At 28.6% G+C, this 16,643-nt stretch overlaps 1 pseudogene; it reads left to right on the top strand.

Annotated features, from left to right (window-relative positions):
• Positions 1-14,615: 14,615 nt before the first annotated feature.
• On the top strand, positions 14,616-15,979 carry LOC114927489 (uncharacterized; annotated as a pseudogene).
• The last annotated feature ends 664 nt before the right edge of the window (positions 15,980-16,643 follow it).

The raw sequence follows: 16,643 nt of genomic DNA, 5'->3' as shown, positions 1-16,643 counted from the left end.
CACGCCTACCTGTTTAGAGTTCTTCTTTCCATTTCGCTGCTGCTATCATAGAAATGGGATAGCCATTTCGTGAGAGCTGACCCTGACATGGATGGTCCATTTTGTGAGTACCTTCAGTGAAATGGAGTTTAAATCTATTTCACGGGCACAGGCCAAAAAATGACAATGTACATTTTTAGAAAGATTTTCAGCCATGCGCATTTTGGGAATTAATGTTTTTTTAGATGCGTATTTAATTTAAAAAGCCAATTTTATACGACACTTAACTAAATACAAAAATCAAAGAGTACATTACCAAAAAAAAGGAAAACGAAAGAGTAATATTACAAATACCATAAGCCTTAATCACTAATTTCTTTTGATGACTTAGTATGTGTTTGAATAAAAGTGATTTTGTAAAATTAATTTTGGGTAGAAGTGAGTTTATGTTAATATGATTTATGTTTAAAAATTTTATAGTAAAATTGATTTTAATAAAATAAATATTGTTTAGATAATATTAGTTAAAATCACTTTTAAATAGATAATTAGTTAATTACTAAAAAAATATAATATTAAATTATAATATTATTTTTTTAAATATATTTAATTCTTTTATACTTCTTTTAGTATTTTTTATATAATATTTTGTATAATATTCTATTTTAATATGTTATATTTTTTTATTATTATAATAAAATTAATATTTATTTATGAAATTAAAAATAATATATAAAAATTGACAATTTTTAAGTATTTTTTATAATATAAATTAATATTTATTTATTAAATTAAAAATAACATATAAAATAATATATTTTAATATTTTTTAAATATTTCAATAATTTTATTTTTATTATTGTTTTAGATTTTAAATTTTTACTAGTTATATTTTTATTATTATTTATAATTAATTTTTTATTTAATTTATCATTTTTAAAAGGAATAATAATATATATTATAAAAAATTAGAATAATAAGTCGTGCACAAGAATTACAATGATAAATTTTTTAATATTAAATAAAAAAATATTTTATAATTATTTTAATATTTTCAGTATTCTTTTATTTAGTATTATTTTAGACGATAAAATTTTATTACTTATGATTTTATTGTTATGTATGATTAATTTTTTATTTATTTTGTCTTTTTTAATAAAGTCAATAATTCAATTATAACAAAATTATAATAAAAAATTTAATAAAAAATTAAAAATTAAACTATAAAAGAAAGTATTAAAAATGATAAAAAAAATTATGGAAAAAATTATTAAAACCAATAATCACCAGCAACAAACCTAAATGCACGTTAAGTGAACAACTACAATTTCTTATTTCTCAAGTGAACGCGCTTTTAGGATGCAAAATCACGTCTGCGTTTAGAAAAAAAAATTGCTAAACATCAAAGAACTTAAACTTTTATCCTCTTTAACTTGTTTGATCATTAACTGTACGAGAAGATTTAGGGTCAGTTTGGATAAACAACTTAATTAAGCTCTTTTTGATAAAATAGTTTAAACAAAAAATGACTATAGTTATTTTGTGTTTGAGTTTTTAGCTCTAAAAGTACTTATTTTATAGAAATATGATAAAAAAAATAATAGTATTACGAGAGAAATTATTTTTTTTAACTTTTTTATAAATTCCTAAATAGTTTCTTAGATAACTGTAATTTGATTTTAAAAATTACACTAAACATTAATATTACTACATTTTATAAATTAAAAATTTTAAAAAATTACTTTTAAAACTTCCCAAACATCCTTAATCATCAACTTCTTTAGATGACTTGAGATGAGACCCAGCCAAAAATTATTCCTGTGTGTAGAACGAGTGAACCATGTATAATTGCTAATTGGGTATGCATAAAAATAATAGAATGTCCAAAAATTTTTATATATACAGCAATATTGCATAATTATTAAATATTATTATTTTGAGTCAACATTTAATCAATAATAATTTATATTTATATGTATATTATACATTTATAAAATATATAATTTATATTTATATTATAAGAATTTATATACACAAATCAACATAATTTATATCTATATTTATCAAAATTTATATATATAAATTAATAAAATTTAATTATTAAAAACAATTTAATATTTGTGTTATCATTTACTAACTAAAATTACTAAAATCTGCTAATCCTCAACATTTTCTGACATTCGATTTTAGTTAAATTTATTATAAATGATATTCATTATATTTTATTGTGATTTAATAGTGAATTAAAAAAGATATATCTTATAAGAAATTATGAGCAATCATTAATCTGAGCTCTCATATATACTTTATTTGAAGTAATGCATGTATGTGAGGGAGAAAAAACTATATATTCATTCGAACTTATATAGTAGATTGCAATAATGATCTCAAGTCATGGTATATTTGACTTTCTATGACTATGAGTCTATGACGACCTTATATCCAAAAATAAAACGTGGAATATAATTCAACCATGCATTTCACGTGTTTCGGACAGGGTTAATAGCAAGTCAACGGGATATGAAAGTAAAGCAACTACACATACAGATAAAGTCCAATTAAGTTAATTGTTGGAGGAGTATAACATAACACAACACAAAGTCCAGAGGCATATATGACCAGATTTTGAGGATCCATGTGGTTTATTATTAGATTTCCAAATTTTAACATAATCAATCCAACCACGTGCTAAACTTATTATGAAGAGGAAGAACATCGACATAGTTATCTCCATGTCTTGTCGAGAAACATACACTTAACCAATTAGCCAACCTTGCCATACCAATTTATTATTTCAAAATACGGTTCCGCTACGTTACCAACAGCATATCTGCCAACTTCTGCCAATTCTTATTTATAATTGTGTTTCATAAGAGTGTGTTTGTGGATGTGTCTAATAAAAATGTCTTTTTTATAACTGTGTTTAATAGAAGTGTCTTTATAAATATATTTTATGGATGTGTCTCTTTATATATGTATTTAAAATATATTAATTATTAGACACATCTACGAACACACTTCCATGAAACACAAATATAAATAAGAGTTGGCAGAAATTGGCAGATAATATGTTGGTACCCTATACTTTTCCATTTATTATTACAACATTCGTGCTTTACCGTCATTATTTTGCATATTTTTTATGTAAATTTCGTATTTTAATATACAGTTGATATAAATTACTTTCAAGAATTATTTACAGTAAAATTTAATGAATAAGATGGAAAACTACTAATTAATATCGGATAGAGTGAGTATAGAGTATACTTGTAAAAATTCTCTCGATCAAATTATTTTAATATCATTCTCACGATACATACAAGTACTTTTAACATACAAATTCATACAAGTTAACCCTAATTCAACAAAATCCACTTACATAATACGCGCGTGAAATCACGTCGTTTCTCCTCCAACGTTTGTATCTTATATTCTCCATCCTCCTCATCTTTCTTTTTTTTTGTGTTTTTTCTCCTCTTTCTTTTTCGCATATTTCATCCTCATCATCGTTCTTTTTATTACTGTTATTGTTGCTATATTTTTTTTTCTCCACCTCTTTTTACTAATTTTGTAATATTATGTATTTTTTTCTTCTTTGTTTGATTTTTTCTTCCCAAAAAAATTATAAGAATATGAAATAAGAAGATAAAGAAGAAGCAGCTGCAGAAAATGAGGGGGAGAAAAAGAAAGAGTTTTGAATTATACAAAACTTATCAAAATAAAAATACACCAAAATATTTCTAAAATACACCGAAACGAGAATGGAACAGATTCATCACAATAACAATTCAGATTCAGAACTCCTACGTCGAAATTTTGCTACAAATGTACAAAAATATTTTCTTTAATGCATTTTTTTCTTCTTCTTTTTTCTTATTTCTTTCTTTCTTTTAGTTGAATAATGAAAGTAGGTTCATCCTCTTCCAAGTAATTCTATAACATTATGTGTTTCTTCTTCTTTGTTTAATTTTTTTTGTTTTTATTCTTGTTAAGGGAGTAAAACAAAAAGAAACTTGAGAATGTAAAACATTAAGTAAAAGATTAATTAAAAAAAAGAAAGACGATGATGATAAAAAAAGGAAGAAGCAGTAGCAAAAGATGAATAGGAGAAAGAGGAAGAGTTTTGAATTATGCAGAATATATCAGAATAAAAATACACCGAAATTATTCCGAAATACACCACAAGATTTCCAAGATACACTGAAAGTTTTTCAAATTCATTGAAACGAGAATGGAACAGATTTATCATAATAATAATTTAGATTCAGAACTCCTACATCAAAATTTTGCTACAAATGCATAAAAATATTTTTTAATGCATTTTTTCTTCTTTTTTTTTATTTCTTTCTTTCTTTTAGTTGAATGAATGTAGGTTCCAATTCCAAGTAATTTTGCATCATTATGTATTTTTTCTTCTTTTTTTGATTTTTTTATTCTTATTAAGAGAGTAAAACAAAAAAAAATTTGAGAAGGTAAAACAAGAAAAAGAAGATGAATAAAAAAAATAATGATGATAATGAAAAAGAAGAAGAAGCAGCAGCAGAATATGAGAAAGAGGAAGAAAAAGAGTTTTGAATTATGCAAAATTTATCAAAATAAAAATACACCAAAATATTTTTAAAATATACTGCAATATTTTTAAAATACACCGAAACAAGAATGGAACAGATTCATCACAATAACAATTCAGATTCAGAACTCCTACATCAAAATTTACTACAAGTGCACAAAAATATTTTTTAATGCATTTTTTCTTCTTTTTTTCTTATTTCTTTCTTTCTTTTAGTTGAATGAATATAGGTTCATCTGCTTCCAAGTAATTTTGCAACATTATTTGTTTTTTCTTCTTCTTTGTTTAATTTTTTTTTATTTTGATTCTTGTTAAGAGAGTAAAATAAGAAGAAATTTGAGGAGGTAAAATAAGAAAAAAAAGATGAATAAAAAAAAGATGATAATAATAATAAAAAAGAAGAAGCAGCAGTAGAAGATGAGGAAGAGGAAGAGGAAGAGAAAGAGGAAGAATTTTAAATTATATAAAATTTATCATAATAAAAATATACCAAAATATTTTTAAAATACACCACAATATTTTCATAATACACTGAAATGAGAATGGAACAGATTTATCACAATAACAATTCAGATTTAGAACTCCTACATAGAAATTTTGCTACAAATACACAAATATTTTCTTTAATGCATTTTTTTCTTCTTTTTTTCTTATTTATTTCTCTTTTAGTTGAATGAATGTAGGTTCATCATCTTTCAAGTAATTTTGCAGCATTGTGTGTTTTTTCTTCTTCTTTATTTGATTTTTTTTTATTCTTGTTAAGAGAGTAAAATAAGAAGAAATTTGAGAAGGTAAAACAAGACAAAAAAAGATGAATAAAAAAAAGATGATGATGATGATAATAAAAAAGAAGAAGCAGTAGCATAAAATGAGGAAGAAGAAGAGAAAGAGGTTTAAATTATGCAAAACTTATCAGAATAAAAATACATCGAAATATTTCCAAAATACACCAAAACGGGAATAGAATATATTCATCACAATAACAATTCAGATTCAGAATTTCTACATTGAAATTTTGCTAGAAATATACAAAATATTTTCTTTAATTTTGAATTAGGCAACGTTATCAATATGGTAAAAATTCTACGATAACGACGATATGTATAAAAAGAAGAAGACGACAATGATGACTATAACGATGATGATCATGATGATAAAGATGATGGAGGAGAAGGCGAAAAATAAAAGAGAAAAAAAAATTTAATAAAAAAAAGAAAAAAAAGAGATGGTGTTGGTAAGAAGTTCGCCTAAATATAAATAATTTGTATGAATTTATATTGAAAAATGATCTGTACCTAAAGAATAATTATTTCAATATTTAAAAGATATAAAGATTAAAGTTCGTAGAGATATTTTTAAAAATCTTTATCCCTAATATTTATAGTTTTCTGTGAGTAGATTTATAAAAACATCATTCACTTATTCTCTTATTTTCGTGAGCTATGATCCTGATTTTGGTGTGACCCTTCTACTGAGCTGAAGCATGAATCAAACTCGGTGCGAGTGCTCGGCCGTAACACCTAGTATCCCCAGTTTATTGATTGGCTAATTTGAAAGTCATCCTTAATTAAATATAATAAATTCTAGTCTCAACTACTATATATTTGATCAGTTAATTGTGGAGTTTTCGAAAAGAATAACAGTACATATATGGAACAAATTCGTATAGTGGACCCCTTAGCGGACAAGTTAACAATCCTGAAGATCAAAAGTGATCCAATCGTGACCTGTCAAACTGATATAAGATAAGCATATAAGATTTTCTGGTGGCAGCATGAACTTAATTTGCTATTTTCAGCGGGCACAGCATGTATCACTTATACTCATAAGCAGTAGTTTATGTACATACAGGTATACACAGAGTGGGGGTAAAATATTGATATAGCTAGTGTAATTAGGAAATAATTTCCTAACCTATCTACGAGATATACATATAATTGATTATAATCATATTAATCAGATTAATAATTAAATTAATTTTTAAAAAATAAGTATTTTCTTAAATTTATTTTTAAAAAAATTATTAATTAAATTCATTTTTTACAAATTAATTATATTTATAAAAATTTATCAATTTAATTTATTTTTCTAATTACATAAACTTTAATCCTAATATAAAAGCTACAATAAGTTTATAACCGATATATGAGATAGATTAAATTATTAAAATAATCAAAAAATAATATTTAAATGCATACATAAAATTTGTAAGATATAATTATTTTTAAAAAATATATATGTATAATTCAAATGAAAAATTGTTAAAAAATTATAATTTTTTAATTTATTTATGGACAATACATATTATTAATTATAATCACATTAGCTATTTCATAATATATGACTTATATAAGTGATCTTATTTATACTAAATGAAATAAGTTATTGTTATTTTTTATTTGAATTTAAATGAGAATAAAACTAAATATTTTATTTTATATGGGCCTTTAAGATACAATGGAAACTCATAGCCAAGTATAAATATAGCTCTAGAATTTTGGTCTTTAATATACCAAAATTATCTTACAAAAGAGTTGTTATTCAACCTAAAATAATAATTCGTAAATTTTGGTTGAGAAAGATCAAAGAAACACAAGAATCAAATTCAGCTCTTTAAATCATGTTCACGAATCTCTCATATATTTTTTAATGATTTATTATAAATGGTCTTAGAGATTAAAGAATTCAAGAATTCCAACATTATAAAGTCAACACAATATATTATTTTTGACTAACGGTTTAACTAATAACATTTAAAAATATTAGCTAAAACTATAATATTAAATTATTAAATTAAATATATTAGACTGTTGATTAAAAATATTGACTAATATAAATTAAAATTTATTAGTCTTTAATTTTTTTTATATTAAATATATTTGAAGAATATATAACTGTCTAAAATTTTATGTTCTCAATTAACTCTCAAACAAATTTAAATAAAAAGAAAGGAAGCGAAATGATGATGACATGCACATACATTGATCTTGTTATTTACAAAAGAGAAAAGTGATGATGTATATGTGAAGTTAAAATTTGAGACTTTAGGTGAACTTTTGATGGAGCTGGCATATATATATAAGGAGAAGCTATATATATAAGGGACCCAAAGGTTGAGCAAAATCACATGGAAGGGCATGAATGTGGGGATAGTTTGGGATAAGCAATGGCCTGCTCTAATAAAGTGGACATTGCTGCTTCCTCATCATTCATTGATTAGAATAAAGTGTTGCCTCACTCAACTATATATGCATACATTCATATGTCCTTGCATTGCTATGCTTTAATATATATGTTTTGGGACCCAAAAATCAGGAATTGAAGATTTGAAGAGAAGGGCCTCTTCTATCTCTCATCAGGTTGGGTTCGTACAAAGGGGGAGTGATTTGATGTTGGAGAATTATATATGTATGTATATTAGTGCACCCATGTGATGCTTCATTCATCATGCACATGGTCATGGATATGATATGTTCCCTCCATATTTTATGGTCCCAATTCAGAGACATTGCTGGTATACCTAAAAATTTGAACTCGTATTCCTTCAAATGTAAACATTTTAATTAATACATATTAAGTAGCGTGCGCGCAAGTGCAAACAAGATACACGACCATACCGCATTTATATATATCATAAACTTGCAATTAAAGGTTTTTTCATTCTTTACTGAAAATAATTAATTCTAATCGGAGGGGTTAAGTTACAGAAAATTAGTTGTCTATCAATAATCAATCCCCCCACTCCCCGGCGCGCCTAAAATGGTCCACTAGTTGTAAGCTATGAAATGAATGACTAGTGACCGAACAATGAAGCTAACTGATGGTGGCTATTTAATAAATAGGTGGTAAGAAGTTGTATTTTGGAGTTATTTTATAAATTTAATAAACTATATAGAACTGAAAATCTTAGTGATCTATATCTCAGTACTCAATAACATACCTCTATCTTTAATATGTTCCTTAGGAGGTGGCAACAATATTTGAATCGTGGATATTCAATCTGTCGCTACTTAATTGAAGTGGATAATTATTTAATTCAACGCGAGACATCACATTAAGAAAATTATTTATTTCGATGAATTTACAGACAGATTTAGTCTTTTTTATCGACGAATTTTTGTTACCGAAAAAATTATCGACGGATTATGTCTTTTTGTAAAAGTCTCGTCGAAAATTATTTACCGACAACTTTTTTTTATCGGTACGGATTTTTCTCCGTTACCAACAGAATTTTTCTTGGTAATGGTCCCCCATTTCGCCAAAAAATTATCAGTTTTTCGACAGATTTTTTGTCGGTAATTTACCGACAAATTTTTCTCGATAATAGTCACTTCAATTTCGATTAAACCGTCCGATTTTTCGACATATTTTTTGTCGGTAATTAGAGTCTGAAAAAGCATTTTCAACTCTGAATACAGACGGAAAATCCGTCCGTAAGTCTGTTAGTAAGGTAAAACAACATTTTTTAGATTTTTTCATAAATAAACCTGATTTCATACAAAATAAATATAAATTTAAACAAGTTCATCGTAATATCAAACTAAAAGAAAAGTACTATAAATAAGCAAGTCAATATAATTCAAAACATAAATAAAGTGTATTGATACATTAACAATAATAATAAGTAACAATCATACATCAACAACGTGTATTGATACATCAACTATAATTCAAAACATAAACACAGTGTATTGTTCAACCATACTAAATTTATCAGTTATAGGCATGAAAACAATAGAACAGTAGAGATATGTCTCTCATGTCCCTTCTTTTTCGAAATCCCATCCCTCTATTTTGGAAGTATACAACTTATGTAAGAAGATGCTCATATGCATGAACAAATTTTTTTTAGCATTTGAAATGTCAGGAGTGTTTTTTCATTATTTGATGTGTATATAATTATGCTATGCTTATGCTTCTTTATTTAGATGGTACACAATGCTTATTGCATAGAATATTTCTTTCATTCAAATTCTTAATGATGGGTTAATTTACGAAAATTTCTCTTTACTATAGCGATGAAGCAATAGCTGCCTTCATAGAGATTATTGGAGAGTTCTTGAAAGTACTTTCACTCAATAAAATCAAGAAAGTATGTTGGTTACACTGCCTCACTAAATGTCACTCAATAACAAACTGGAATGGAGGTGTTTGTATGTGAATCCTACACATAAATCCTATTCTAAGCACATGCTCATAAAAAGATGTGTTTTAATGCAAACGTCTAGCTAGAAAATAGGACTAATTTGAAAACCCTTTCATCAACTAGTCAATTTGCTTCCTACACCACATGTTTCAATGCAAAGAAGAAGTAAGCAATGTCCATCAACAAAACCACAATTTGATATTTCTACTAATCAAAAAGTGAGTGACTAGTCACATACTCAATAAATTCATGCAATACACAATTACTTCATACCCAAAAAAACAACAAAGCAGATCTTTTTAACTTATCATTCACATTAGCAGAATAATGCAGTAAACAAGTAACTAACACAGTTTGTTTCCCTTACCCTTCTCAGCACTCAAAGCACTCTTGGTTTGCATGGCTTGCAAAGTTGTAATCATTCAACAGTCAAGAAAACCCTCCAAAGTTCAAAGATTTCAACTTCTTCTCACAATAATCTAATGGAATAAACCCACAAAACAAATTCCCCCCTCTTCACCTGAGAATCTAATAAACCAAAAAATAAAAAGATATAAACCAACACATTCAAAATGAAAAAATCACACATCAGCATTCAGCACCAAATTGATTAATCATCTTTAGCTCAAGAACCTTTTTAGGCTTCTAGCACCATTTTCAGCTCAAGAACAAAAATGAAACTATGAATAAATTATTATTAAAAGGATTCTATGCATATACATTTGAAGCAACTAAATGATGAATAGAAAAGAAATAAAATCACCCCTCTTAAAACAACACTCTCTCCAAAGACAGAGTTTTAAGTTAGCACAATATAGGTAGTTATAGAGACAACATCTTAGGACAAATGCAAACAACAACAAAGTAGACAAATTTATCCACAAGCCAGAATTCCATCACAATCAATCACATTACAATATTGCATTCAACAAACTCAAATTCATTAACCTTGATTTCAAATCACTACAAGAAAAATACCCATTCAGCCACACTTTTTTAAGCTACATTTGAAAAGCGTAGCCTATTCTATGAATAGGCTACGCTTTTCTCTGTGTTGCCTTTTTATAAGAGAAAAGGATACACAAATGCGGTATCATTTAAAAAGCGTAGCCTTAGGTATTATAGAAATCATTTATAAAGCGTAGCCGTAGGTTGATATCTATAGGTTCAGTTTTCGTATCAAAGAGGACGCTTTTAGAGGGTAACCTATTTGTTAAATTTTGGGTGCGCTTTTGAAGTGTTTTCTAATATATTCATGTATACTTAGGGCTTGTTTGGGTGAGCTTCTAAGAAAAGATCTTTTTTCGAGTTATATTTTTTTAAAAGATCTTATAGAGAAGTAAAAGTAATTTTATGTTTGGATATCTCATGTAAAAAGGTCTTTTTATCTATCAACTATGTTTGGGTATAACAATATAAAAGTACTTTTTTGTTTATTTATTACATGAAAAACATCTTTTTTTTAAGGAAAAAAGATCTTTTAAAAAAAGATGTAAATTACAGCTTCTCAAAAAAGATCTTTTTTTGATTTTACTAGTGCTTTTACTTTTACTACTAGAAATTTGCCAAACACGTTAAAAAATGAAAAAATATCTTTTTTCATTGAAAAAAGATCTTTTTTTAGCAAAATAATGGCGCCCAAACATGCACTTAATGAATTTTGTTTTTATTTTCAGAAGCCCTCCTCCTTCAGAAATCTGTGCCTTGCTCCCTCTCTTTCAGAAAGCTTCACGCCACCACCACTCACCTTCGCTAACCACCACTCACCGTCGCCCTTCTCCTTCGTCTTCACCTTTGCTCACCCCACTCACCGTCGCCCTTCTCCTTCGTCTTCTCACCTTCGCTCACCACTCACCGAGACATTGAAGCTCTTCTCTCTCAAAGAAAAACCCTAGCCACTGCTCTCTTCTTCAAGCTATGTCGCTGCCGTCAAATCTGGTCCAGCCGCCGTCCCCACTCCCACTGCTCCAGCGCCGTCGCAGCTCGTCTTTATCATCTCATTACGTCGCTTCTGTTCCACAGCCGCTGTCTGTTCTAATTCCATTGCCTGTGCTCCACTGCTCCCTCTCCCTCAACTCAGTTTGAGTTCTGGCCCTCATCTGAGTTTGAATTCTGTCTGTTATTATTTTTTTCTTATTTTTATTGTGTTATTGTGATTTAATTGTTGGTGTTGTTGCTGTGTAACTTATAATTGCTCCTATTGGTGATGTGAATCTGAATAACAGAGAGTGATGACATTTATTCTAAATCTGAATAGTATTGTTTAAGAGAAAAGCAATAATTAGAGGACATGTACTAAAAATTTTATGTTAAATCTAAATAACATTGATTCTTTCTTTCTTTTTTAGAGGCTATTTCAATAGTAAATAATGCATGCTGGGCTATTGGAGAACTTGCAGTTAAGGTATGTTAATGTTCTAATCACACTCTTGCAGTTATCTAAACTGACCAAGAGTTGAATGGCACTCTTGTTAGACATTAGGCTTTGGATATCTTTGAAGAAATCATTATTGCTCCAGCATTTTGTTTTGGAATAGATTCCTATAACTTGGCATTAGAGTCACAGCTCAAATATTCTAATCACACTCTTTCATAAAACTCGCATTCATGTATAGTTTCTGATTGTCTTCTTGCTTATTAGGGACTCAACAAGTCACTCATAGAGGGAATAAAGAGGGAAGAGAGGAATTGCTTGTAGTGTTACAGAGCCACATTTAGATCTTGAGGGTGACAATGAGGAGGTACTTTCAGTTTGCTTTGGGTTGGATAATTTGTGAGTTGGTTAATTTGTTGTAACTGTCAGGTTAGTTAGAAATCAGAAGTTAGTTTGTTTCAGATTTTGACAATTTGCTGCACTATATCTATTAGACTAGCATATGTTATAACAGTTATTTTAGTTTCAGAAGTTAGTGTCGATTAGTTTCAAATTCTGATCATTGTAGAACTTGATAGGAAGGAATTTGATTCAAGAGCTATAATCTTGCATGTTTCTAAATTCTAAGTGGTCGGTTCAGTCCCCTATTGCAGCTCTTTTCCATTTCTTGAAGATAAGTATTGTTCATAAGTATATCAATGGTCGTACTAATCATGTGAGTTGCAGAAGGATCTAAATGTGGGTGTAGATGGTGAACTAGTGAACTAGTGAAGTCAAAGTTTATCAAGTGATTGCCCTAATATTGAATATTGAATGGCAGGGTCAACAAGATTTCATGTTCAGAAATCAGAGGAGGAATGGAGGGCCATTCTCTGTCTGTCTCCCTCATGAATTCACAGACAATAGAGAGAGCGCAAGGAACAGAGGAATAGCCAAAGCACAAGGGAGCAAAAACAGGAGCGTTCTTCAAGTTTTTGGCTCTTCATCAACCATAGCACCAAGAGAAAGAGATGATGGCCAAGGAGGGAGCTGACTGAAGCTTAAGAGGGAGCTGCGTTCCACTCACCCAACTGTTCTTCGAGTTTCTTTGCTAGGTGAGGACAGCGACTTCATCTTCTTTCTTTTCTCCTCTAATTCAAAATTCTGATAATTCTCTTGCTCCATTTTTTTTAGTTTATTCAATTTCTGTTAACACAACTACCACCACAAGCAAAGATAGGTGAGTGATTTTCTCTCCTATGTGTTTAATTTGTTCAAATGGCCTTGTGAAATGTAACCAAAATTCTGGTTCTTGGAACGGTTAAGGTTTGGGCTCAAGAGAAAAACAAGGACAAGTCTTGTGTATTTGATCAACAAAGAGGTAAGGGTTAGAATAGTTAGATATTGATTTTAGTTGTATTTGGTGATTAAATGGCAGAAACCTTTCCATTGAGTATGCTTATTGACCAATCAACTGCTTGATTCTTGGATATGTATGTGAATGATTGTTGCGTTCTTAATCAGTACAATTTACTTTGTAGTGGTAAATGGTAATGTTCTAATAAACAAAAATCAAGTACTAATGGGGACTATTATTCATTTGTCTAGAGTAGTTTACTGATTTCATGTTAATTATTTTTGTTGCATGTGGATTATATATGCTGCAGTATTTTCGTGGCTCATTGCAATTTGTCAACTATTGTAATAACCAATTAGATTGGAAGATGGCGCATCATTAGAATTCCTAGGTTTAAATAAAGGAAGGCATTCAGTTACACAATGAGAAATTACATACTAAATGTGGTGTCCCTTGATGATCCGTTTTAGTCGTTTCAGGATACTTTCTTGAGCTAATTCATTCTAAATGTGGTGGTTAGAGTAGTCTTTTTAACATGGTAATTTTAAATTCAATATTCTAACTTAAAAAAACTGCTCTGCTTCATTAGTGCTTCTGATCACTCTTGCTGGTTTCATTAGTGAATTTAGTTTATTATGCATATTATTTTTTATTATAAGGCATATTATTAGTGCTTTTGATTACTCTTGCTTATTTAATTTTTATTAGTGCTTCTGATCACTTTTGATTCCGAAGGATATGTGTGTGTGTGTGGCTTTTGATTTTAGGCAAGGTTGGAGTTCCCCGGCAATTGTTTGTAACAAAAAATCCATCTACTATCCCTTATGAAATCACTAAGGCTGGGATGAAGTTACCATTAGGTACCTATCTTTATTTTCTCATTGAAGTCTGTACTTTCTTTTGATTAGGGTGATGATTATTTAAAATGTGATATGTTTTATTAACTGAGATATATGTAGCATTTCAGAAACAAGCCAATCAACCAGGGTAAACAGAATCTATATATAGACATTTTTTATTGCTGTTATGCTTCCATATAATTCTCATATAGTTTTTTTTATTATGGTTATGAAATCTGGATTCTGATTTTCTGGTATTCTGAAGGATATGTGTGTGTGTGTGTGTGTGTGACTTTTTTCCCTTTTTTCTGAATTACTTAAAATGCACAAGTGTTAGCTTGGATCTGTCTTTTGGTTGGTCATCCTAATAAATGGGGTTGCTTGGTGGTTTAGTATTAAGGGTTGTTCTACCTACTTTGTTTAACTGTTTTGAGGGTACGGTTTATAATATTAGGAGTATGTACGGTCTATTCCAAAGAAATTTTCTTATTATGATTTTGCCCATGAAATTTTCTAACTCCAGTTTCTTTTCACTGGTTTAGGTGGATACCTTTTTGGATTATGATAATTTATCAAAGAGAATTGTCTTTACTACAGATCGGCCATATCAACCAGGTGAGCAGGTAAACATAGATTGAAAGATTTGAATTTGTTATCTAGAATAAAGTTAGCACAAAGTAAACAAGTTCCAAACAAAATGATAAGCTATTAATTGATTAAAGCTTTATTTGATCATGATATTTTTCACCAGTATGGCATCATCGGAGTAGTTTAAGCGTTAAGTCCAAAGATTAGATTTGACTGCTTGTATCATACTACCTAGGTGTTCCTTTCATATGGAAAAAAATCAAAGGGGGAGCTTCTATTATCGTATGGGTTTGTTCCAAGGGAAGGCGCCAATCCTTGTGATTCAGTTGAGTTGTCAGTGTCACTCAAGAAATTTGATTAATCCTACAAGGAGAAATTAGAACTCTTGAAGAAGTATGGATTATCAGGGTGAGTACCTAGAACTCCAAAATTTTACCACCATTTGTATATGGTTGAAGTTCCTTCATTTTCAATAAGATATTTCCAAAACAATTCTAGTTTGATCCGTAGTTATTTGACATTTTCTAATTTACATAATAGCTTTTTCCATGACAAAGTAACGTCCAAAATATTCATTTTTGAACTGTGGAACACTAATGAAAAATAACTAAATGTACTACCATTTTTTTAAGCAAATTCGTTATTTTTTAGAATTTTATTTATTTATTGATATAACTTCTATTTTCATAATGGCCATAAGCCCATAACCTTTCGTTTCTTACTCTTTCTTGATGACTTTATATTATATGATATGTCTTTAAGATATCATTCCGATGAATACTTTTAATTTTAATTGTTACCAACTTATTTTGTTCTATTTTTGGTCAGATCTCAATGTTTTCCAATACAGATTACTGGTTGGCCATTGGAGTTAATGGCTTATGCTTATTTAGCTGTTAGTCCTCCAAGCATGATAACGCGATCTGAAGAGGTATGAACTAAACTAACTTTTCTGATATTGTTGTTGTAGAACTCAACTAGTGATTCTTTTGATAGATGGCTGTAGTAGCATCAAATAAAAGTACCGCCAAGAAAGATTCGAGATATCCTGAAATAGAGGAGCAAGCATTGTGCGAATCCAGTATATCAAAATACAACAATAATTTGTAATCCTCTTTATATTCATTGATACATAGAAAGTAGTAGTTTAGACATGTTTCATTTTTTTTTACTCTATTGTTGAATGATTGTTCAATTGAATAGTTAGATCCATTGTTTTATGTACTAATATATTGTAACATTACAGTGCTTGTGAATCTTTAGAATGTATTTGCTGTCTTTTGCTAGAATATTTTTTAGTTTAATATAATTGTGTATTTATTTTTATTTTATAATATTTAATTTATTTAATTAAAAATACATAATTATATATATAATCATATTATTAAATATTATGTTGTACAAAAAATTATTAGAATTATATATATATATATATATATATATAGAAAATATAAAAAAATAATGAGGGACCTAAGGCTACACTTATATAGAGTAGCTATAGTATACAAAAAAAAAGAGGGACCTAAGGCTACGCTTATAAAAAGTAGCTATGGTATACAATATGGCTACGCTTTACAAGTGATGCAGTAGTGTTAAAAAGCGTAGCCTATTCTAGAAAAATGAAAGTTGAAAAGCGTAGCCTTTGGTCCTGGACAGCATCACTTGAAAAGCGTAGCCTATTCTCAAAAGCCAAAAGCGTAGCCCTTGGTGCAGAAAAGCGTAGCCTTTGAGAATAGGCAACGGCCGAATAGGAATCACTCCAAAAAGCGTAGTCGTAGCCTAAGGCATCATTTTTTTTCACTTTTGGCTAC

Source organism: Arachis hypogaea, chromosome 3, assembly GCF_003086295.3.
Source record: "Arachis hypogaea cultivar Tifrunner chromosome 3, arahy.Tifrunner.gnm2.J5K5, whole genome shotgun sequence".
In the NCBI taxonomy this organism is placed as follows: Eukaryota; Viridiplantae; Streptophyta; class Magnoliopsida; order Fabales; family Fabaceae; genus Arachis; species Arachis hypogaea.
Note: the sequence above shows the minus strand (reverse complement) of the source record. Positions and strands in the feature narration are given on the sequence as shown.